The sequence below is a fragment of the Crinia signifera genome, chromosome 7, assembly GCF_055691185.1.
Source record: "Crinia signifera chromosome 7, ASM5569118v1, whole genome shotgun sequence".
In the NCBI taxonomy this organism is placed as follows: domain Eukaryota; kingdom Metazoa; phylum Chordata; class Amphibia; order Anura; family Myobatrachidae; genus Crinia; species Crinia signifera.
In genome coordinates, this window is record NC_139223.1 from 150,753,035 (window position 1) to 150,761,994 (window position 8,960).

General features: G+C 48.4%; 1 long non-coding RNA gene across 1 annotated transcript; it reads right to left on the bottom strand.

Moving 5' to 3' along the window:
• Positions 1–3,969: 3,969 nt before the first annotated feature.
• Positions 3,970–6,770, bottom strand: LOC146020671 (uncharacterized). Its single transcript, XR_014450827.1, has 2 exons — positions 5,340–6,770; positions 3,970–5,266 (listed from the first exon to the last, which is right to left on the bottom strand). It is a non-coding gene; the product is annotated as an uncharacterized LOC146020671 (long non-coding RNA).
• Between the last annotated feature and the right edge of the window lie 2,190 nt (positions 6,771–8,960).

Here is an 8,960-nt window from a genome sequence, read left to right on the forward strand (position 1 = left end):
TTTTCTCATTCCATGTGGCATAATGTGTAAGAGTATAAAGGGGTGTGTACAGTCATAGGTGTGCGCACATTGAGTCTTATGGGTGCACAGGCACCCCCTAATGCTGTGCCCACCCTTATGAACACCTCCCTACCAGCAATACCTTTTACCAAAGACTTTTGCTTTTTAGAACTGTATTCCATTGAAAGAAGCGCCCATCAATCAATTATGTGTGTTTTGCATTGTTACTTGTACCAGCCCATTGTCATATCACTACATATAATCCATATATGTTTTTTACTTTATTTGCATGTATTATTATACTGAGAGACGTTTTATATTGTAGCGAGTACCAATAGATTATGGTAGACACGCCTGATTGGCACTGTTAGACACACCCAATGGGCGGTGTTATACATGTTTAAGATGTGGTGCTAGGCACACCCCTTTGACGGTGCACCCCCTAATAAAATGTGCTGCGCACGCCTATGTGTACAGTATAAAGGGGTTATTATTGTGTTGCATGATTTGTCTAAGGGATATATGGGGTCCGGTATGATATGCTGGCGGTCGAAATACCGACGCCGGACTCCCAACCGCCGCAATCCTGACAAGGGGGGCTGTGGATCGCTCCCCCTTTCGGGTTCGCTGTACTCACCAAGCAGAGGGCATGGTGCCTTGCTACGTTCGGCACACTATTTTATTCTGACTGGAGTGCCGCCGCACCCCGCAAGTATCTTAGGACATCGGCATCCTGCGGGTGCACCTTTGGATATCTCCCTGCATTTTTCCTATGTCAGACCCCTGCTTTTTCCAGGCATATATAATTAGTTTAAAGTATTTACAAAAATAGAGACACACCCATGAGCAGACCACCCAACCAGAACACTGGTCACGCCCCCCACATTATTATTTGCTGGCCACAACCCCTATTATTGCGCATAATAGGCCCTTGATCATTTTCAGCTCCAGGCCCATTTAGACATTAATCTGGCTCTGAGGGGCAGGGGTGGCCAGAATTTTGTGTCCCGGGATCTACTTTTAGTTCACATATTTAGCGGAGATCTACCAATGGGCCTGATTCGGAGGTGACCATATACTGATATTTAGTTTTGCTATTCCGCATGCATGAAAGTACCGAAAACCCCTTACTGCAGACCCGTACATCTAACTGTATGATGGCGGGCACAGTTGCACATGGCATTGCTGCCAGTAGAGATGGTAACTGTATATTTCTGCAGATATGAATATATAAGAATCAGCAACTGCACACAGTGGCGTAGCTACGTTTTGGACGCCCCCCCCGCTGTTAGGGGGGGGGGGCGCCCATACCCACCCCCGCCGCCGCCCCGTCGAGCAACCCCCCCACCCCCCCGGCCGCCCCATCGCCTATGCTAACCCCCTGCCCCGCAGTCTTACCTATCGCGCTGGTCCCGGCGGCTCCTTCCGTTCATCTGCTGAGGACCACCACAAAATGGCCGCCCCCGTACAGCAGACAGTTTCAGAGAACTATTTGCTATATGGGGGCGGCCATTTTGTTGTGGTCCTCATCAGAAGAACGGAGCCGCCGGGACCAGCAAGATACGTAAGTCTGCGGGGGATTGGGGGGGTAACTATAGCACCGCAGCCCCCGGCGCCCCCACATGCACAGCGCCCCCCCGCGGTGGTGGAGGCTGCTGTGCTATAGTTACGCCCCTGACTGCACATACATACACAAACATACATACATACATACATATGTTCGCTAGGCTGCTAACATACACAACCTACTGAACAGTCTGTATCACTGGAACCATTACCACAGCCCACAGTTATCACTCCTGAGCTGTCAGCAATCCACGTGGGATCATGCCTATATTATATGCAATTCAGAGTTTAACATCTTCCAAATGTAACACGGAATTAATATCGTTTTCTTATTTATTTTTTTTACTTTCGGTCAGTTATGTAATTATTGTCTGTAATTGGAACCTCTGCAGTGTGAATCCTGTCCTACCCCTTTCACATCACAAAATGCAGGGTCGCACTGGGACTTTGAAATGGTTCAGTCCCTAGACAACCCTGCATTTGGGATGCAGTTAAGATCCCGGCAGTCGGGATCCCGGCGTTCAGAATCCCGACGCCGGAATCCCGACCGCCGAAATCCCGACACATTCTCCCTCCGTGGGTGTCCACGACACCCCTGGAGGGAGAATAAATTAGTGTGCAGAGCGTAGCGAGCCTGTAAAGGGGGGTGATCCCCGTCCCCCCCTTGTCAGGATTTCGGCGGTCTGAACGCCGGGATCCCGACCGCCGGGATTCAATACTGAATCCCTGCATTTTACTCTGTTCACATACCCTCAGCGAACTGCCAATATTGCCGGTTCGCTGACCTCACCCAGGGGCGTGGCAGAGCATCATCGGGGGAGGTGGAGGAGGCAACGCTTAGTGCTGGCGCTGCTCCAAGCACTGCCTCCTCCATTGGTGTGAACGGGAAACAAGTCACTCGACCTTATTAACCTGTTCACACCGCAAAGCAACACGGCAACGAACCAGTAAGAACCCTTCTTTTTTACTGGTTCATATTGCAGTGTTGCTTTGCAGGACCCAGTAACCCCTTTCACATCGCACCAATTACCGGGTCGAACCGGCAAGAAACCGGCATGAACCTGGTAATCACAGTAGGTGCGATGGGAAAGGGGTATAGGTTGCTTTTTATTTTACCCTTGTATGTTCTATTGTCATGTATTGCTAATTGCACATTTTAACCTACGTAGTGCGTCCAAGATGGCCGCCTCGCCTGGGACTCTCCTGTGTAGAAAGAGCCGTGACTGGTTCTGTTAATTATGCAATGATCTCTCCTAATCCCAATGTGCGTAAGAGGAATAATCCTTGGCATCGATAACACAAAATGTCTGTCACACCTTTGTATTTTATTCATTGTTTCTGAATTCTCTGAAAACCTAAACTTCTGTAATATGTTCATGTTATCTGTAACGTGTCCTGTGCCGAACTGGAGAAAAATACTGTAGAAATATAATTCTTCTTCTTCTTCTTCTTCTTCTTCCTTTGTTAAATCTTGTTTTTATTTGTATATATTATTATTATTATTATTTATCAGGAGTTAATAACCCATATATCATATAACCGACTTGCATTATTCACATACAACACATACAAATATAATGTTTCCCTACCAAACCTTGAGCACATATTAGTCGGAGGCATTGATTCATTACTCCATAAGCCCCGCCCATTTGTATGGTCAGCTCAGTGATCGGTGTGTAAACTTACTCCATAAGCCCCGCCCATTTGTATGGTTACCTCAGTGTTCGGGGTATAAACCTACTCCATAAGCCCCGCCCATTTGTATGGTCAGCTCAGTGATCGGGGTGAAAACTTACTCCATACGCCCCTCCCATTTGTATGGTCACCTCAGTGATCAGGGTGTAAGCCTACTCCATAAGCCCCTCCCATTTGTATGGTCACATCAGTGATCAGGGTGTAAGCCTACTCCATACGCCCCTCCCATTTGTATGGTCACCTCAGTGATCAGGGTGTAAGCCTACTCCATACGCCCCTCCCATTTGTATGGTCACCTCAGTGATCAGGGTGTAAGCCTACTCCATACGCCCCTCCCATTTGTATGGTCACCTCAGTGATCAGGGTGTAAGCCTACTCCATAAGCCCCTCCCATTTGTATGGTCACCTCAGTGATTAGGGTGTAAGCCTACTCCATACGCCCCTCCCATTTGTATGGTCACCTCAGTGATCAGGGTGTAAGCCTACTCCATACGCCCCTCCCATTTGTATGGTCACCTCAGTGATTAGGGTGTAAGCCTACTCCATACGCCCCTCCCATTTGTATGGTCACCTCAGTGATCAGGGTGTAAGCCTACTCCATTTACTTTCCATTACCACCTCTAATCTCATTTACCCACCAGCCCTCACTGCGACCTCCTGACCTTTTGGAGCATTTATTAATATAAATAAAGACAAATTCACACAAAATATATTTAATAAATAAATTCAAACTTTTATTTTAAGTAAAATGTATATATTATTTTTGCTCTGCATTATAAAATAGGGAATACTGGAACAGGATTGTTCCAGAACTCTTACACACTTGTCCTATAAGAGGAACAAGATGGTGGAGTCATCCATCAGCACTCAGGAGAGGAAAAACCCCCTGTGGGGGAAACCTCTGGGGACCCATGGCTGACGGACTGCCCGTCCCTCTAGGCATTAAGAGACTTTGCAGAGTTTGCCCAAACCACCCACCCACTAACCTTATATAACCCGTCATCCCTTCTGTCACCCCAAATCTGTATTTTAACTTTTTTCCCAGATGATGAAGAACGCACCCGATGGCACCGGGGGGCACGCGCATGTCCAAAGTAATGGGGGGAGAGACAAGGTAGGGGGGAGAGACAGACAAGGTAAAAGGGGCGAGACAGACAAGGTAGGGGGCGAGAGAGACAAGGTAGGGGGAAAGAGACAAGGTAGCTAGCTACCCATTAGTATTAGGACTCCATGTAAGAATCAGCCAGAACCCCTTTAGGACTCGTCTCTGGTGCTATAAGGGGTTAGGGCTGCAATGATATATATAGGACAGCTCTAACTCTGTTTCCTATGTCCCCACCGGGTCTGATCTCTATACACATACACAGACGGCCGTCATGTATGTGCATTAGTCAGTAACCCATTGCCAACAGGCTGCTGGCAACACAGCGGAGGATACAGCGGAGGAGGGGGCACCGCTGGTCCTCGCTGGAAAGATACTGTGTGTGATGGTAAATACCAGCGGCATATCCTGTGTATCACATGGACACTAACACAATATGCTGCCAGGATTTAGTATCACTCTTACATGGAGCCCAAACTATGATATAACTATAACAACAGTATCAGATAATAACAAAGTAATGGGTACAGCACCGTATACATCTCTCCCACCTCTGCACATTAATAAGTAGGGATCCGTACGGGGACTTGATGCAGCATAGTAGGACACATTTGTGCCTTGCGACACGTCCTAACCGCTCCATACAGGGTTTATCCAGCGCCATCCAGACACCGCCCTTAGGTGTCCCAGGCACAGCCCTAGTGGCTGCTTAGTACTGCCCCCCTAGGTGGGAGATTTGTTATTATCCAATACTGTCCTGTCGGTTAGGTGATCAGTCATATATTACAGTAGTCACGCTCCGAGTCTACCGCCGCATCGTGCTAAACTGCCCTTATCTCTGTCCAGTCACTAACCTTATGTGAGTATGTCCTCCTGCTGGTGAGATGCGCACTGCCCGGAGTTCTGTGAGGTGAATGAGTGAGACAGCCTCAGTATAGCCCTGATTATGACATCACTATGACCTCACAGACCCCACCTGATTGGCCAGTTTGTGGTTTGAGGCCCATTATGACATCACAGCTCCTTTATCTTTTGCATGGCTGATCTGAGGGAAATGTGATTTAACTTCTCACTTTAAATATTACATTCACATCAGAATCTAATGTATTATTTGATGGCAGGATTTCCCTATAAATCTTTGGTAATGTGAGGTTTTATATGAACACAATTTTCACTGTAATTACATTGTATTCTAGCAGGGGTGACCTCCCATCATAACCCATTCCAGGAGAGACAAGATGCTCTCTTTCTGGACATTCATATCAGTGGCAGTTGCAGGGCTGCAGCACAGTCCACAATTCAGATAGGGGAGCCCCACCAACTGCCACCTTAAACACCACAGTCTGGACTCACTGGCAGGTGTGGCTCCCCTTATTGAATTTGTGACATTGGTGCAGTCCCACATCTACAACTACCACTGGCAGCAAGTCCAGGAGCAGAGCATTTTGTCCCTCCTGGAATGGGTCATGTTGGGAGGTATGCGGGATCTACTTTTAGTTCACATATTTAGCAGAGATCTACCATTGTCAATGGGCCTGATTCGGAGGTGGCCCATATACTGATATTTAGTTTTGCTATTCCGCATGCATGAAAGTACCGGAAACCCTTACTGCAGACCCGTAAATCTAACTGTACGATGGCGGGCACAGTTGCACACGGCATTGCTGCCAGTAGAGATGGTAACTGTATATTTCTGTAGATATAAATACATAAGAATCAAGAACTGCACAATCAGCGTGAATCTCAGCCAATCAGCGTGCGCCGTGCGGCCAGTGTTTTCAAAACAGAAGCGCTTCCCGCGCCGCCGCATATCGCTAGTTATTTCTTATTCACTGAAGGGACCCCCACCGCCGCCAGCTTTATACTCAGCGCCGCAGGTACCCGCGCAGCAAGGACACCACTGCAGGCTCCTGTCAGAAGCCGGCATGGACCCCCTTTGCACGGGGGGCGAGGGGCGAACTGCCGCCCTCCAGTGGCCAGCCCTGCATACATACATATACACACACATACATATACATACATACATACACACACACATACATACATATACACACACATACATATACATACACACATGCATACATACATACATATATGTATATATATACATACATACATACATACATACATAGCATCCACCTCTGAACCAGGCTCACAGGCCCTATGCTTCCCACAATAGATTTTGTTTTGCTGACCGCTCTTACACACATAGGGCCACATTCTGCTTGCCTCGCTCGGACACCAATTCATTTGCATAGTGTATCTTAGCCCACTGCGCATGCGTACCATTCGCAAGGCGCATGTGTAGGTTTGGGCAACCGTGCACACTCGCGACCTTACGAGTAGAAATACGCTAGCGAACAAACTCGTGCAGAGTAGTCGTAATGTGGGCGTTTGGATTGGCGAGGGGACAACTGGGCGGTAATCGGGGCGTATACTGGGGTGGTGACTACATGTGCTGGGCGGTGGCTTCGCTCCACTGTGAGAGCGCTCGGACTGATTGAGCTTAAAATCATTAGCTCGATAAAAGTAAAGGCCCCCATACACTATGCGATTTTGGGCCGATTTCATCCGATTTCGGCACTTTGTGCCGATAATCGGGTGAAATCGGCCCAAAATTGTAGGTGTGTGATATCTGATCCGATCCGCGGTCCCGTGCGCATCGGACCGGATCAGGGAGGTCGGACGGTCTGTACATACGATCACGTCCAACCTCCCTGTATGCATATGCTTGCCACCTGACAGGCATATGCATGCAGACACCGGGGGAGCAGTGGGGCGGGCAGCGGGTCCCTGAGCGCCGGCGAGTGCTGCTGACTGACCTGGCCGGGCAGTGTACTTACACATAGCAGCAGCGGGGACGGGACGGGACGCGTAGTGGCGCCGCCCGCCCCCACCACCGCTGCCCGCCCCCACCACCGCCGCCGCTGCCTGCCCCCACCACCGCCGCCGCTGCCCGCCCCCACTACTCCTCACCGCCCTGCAGCTCCCCGGGTTTTTTTTTACATGGGATAAATCGCATGCGATTTATCCCATGTAAAAAATGGCACATCAAGTGCCAAATTGTATGTGAGCCTCCCGGGGAGCTGCCGGGCGGCTTGCAGGTAAATTGGGTCAGACTTGTCCCTAGGACAAGTCGGCCTAATGTATAGGGGCCTTAAGTCTTACGCCTTGCAGGACAGCCAAATCTCTGCCCCACATTCGCAGGGGCGATCAACACGGACAATTGCTAAAATACCTACACACAATATACACCCATGCAGCATACACGTTTCTCTACTATTAGTTATATAATCACATATATAAGAATGGTAGATGCTATATGTGATTGGATTACTAATAGTATTACTAATACTGGCCATAGTGACCTTCAAATGAAATTATATTGTTATATTTTATTTTGTATTTGAATTGCTTTGATACCTTTATGTTTATTTTTGGATTACATTTGATTTCTATTTTAGCGCAGTCTGTCTTTTTCTCTCTTTGTGATCTTTCTATATGTGGTCCAAGTACCCGCATCTGACTGCTGACTGAACATTGACTTTGAAATGGTTCAGTCCCTAGGCAACCCTGCATTTGGGATGCAGTTAAGATCCCGGCAGTCGGGATCCCGGCGTTCAGAATCCCGACGCCGGAATCCCGACCGCCGAAATCCCGACACATTCTCCCTCCGTGGGTGTCCACGACACCCCTGGAGGGAGAATAAATTAGTGTGCCGAGCGTAGCGAGCCTGTAAAGGGGGGTGATCCCCGTCCCCCCCTTGTCAGGATTTCGGCGGTCTGAACGCCGGGATCCCGACCGCCGGGATTCAATACTGAATCCCTGCATTTTACTCTGTTCACATACCCTCAGCGAACTGCCAATATTGCCGGTTCGCTGACCTCACCCAGGGGCGTGGCAGAGCATCATCGGGGGAGGTGGAGGAGGCAACGCTTAGTGCTGGCGCTGCTCCAAGCACTGCCTCCTCCATTGGTGTGAACGGGAAACAAGTCACTCGACCTTATTAACCTGTTCACACCTCAAAGCAACACGGCAACGAACCAGTAAGAACCCTTCTTTTTTACTGGTTCATATTGCAGTGTTGCTTTGCAGGACCCAGTAACACCTTTCACATCGCACCAATTACCGGGTCGAACCGGCAAGAAACCGGCATGAACCTGGTAATCACAGTAGGTGCGATGGGAAAGGGGTATAGGTTGCTTTTTATTTTACCCTTGTATGTTCTATTGTCATGTATTGCTAATTGCACATTTTAACCTACGTAGTGCGTCCAAGATGGCCGCCTCGCCTGGGACTCTCCTGCGTAGAAAGAGCCGTGACTGGTTCTGTTAATTATGCAATGATCTCTCCTAATCCCAATGTGCGTAAGAGGAATAATCCTTGGCATCGATAACACAAAATGTCTGTCACACCTTTGTATTTTATTCATTGTTTCTGAATTCTCTGAAAACCTAAACTTCTGTAATATGTTCATGTTATCTGTAACGTGTCCTGTGCCGAACTGGAGAAAAATACTGTAGAAATATACCCTCACTGCGACCTCCTGACCTTTTGGAGCATTTATTAATATAAATAAAGACAAATTCACACAAAA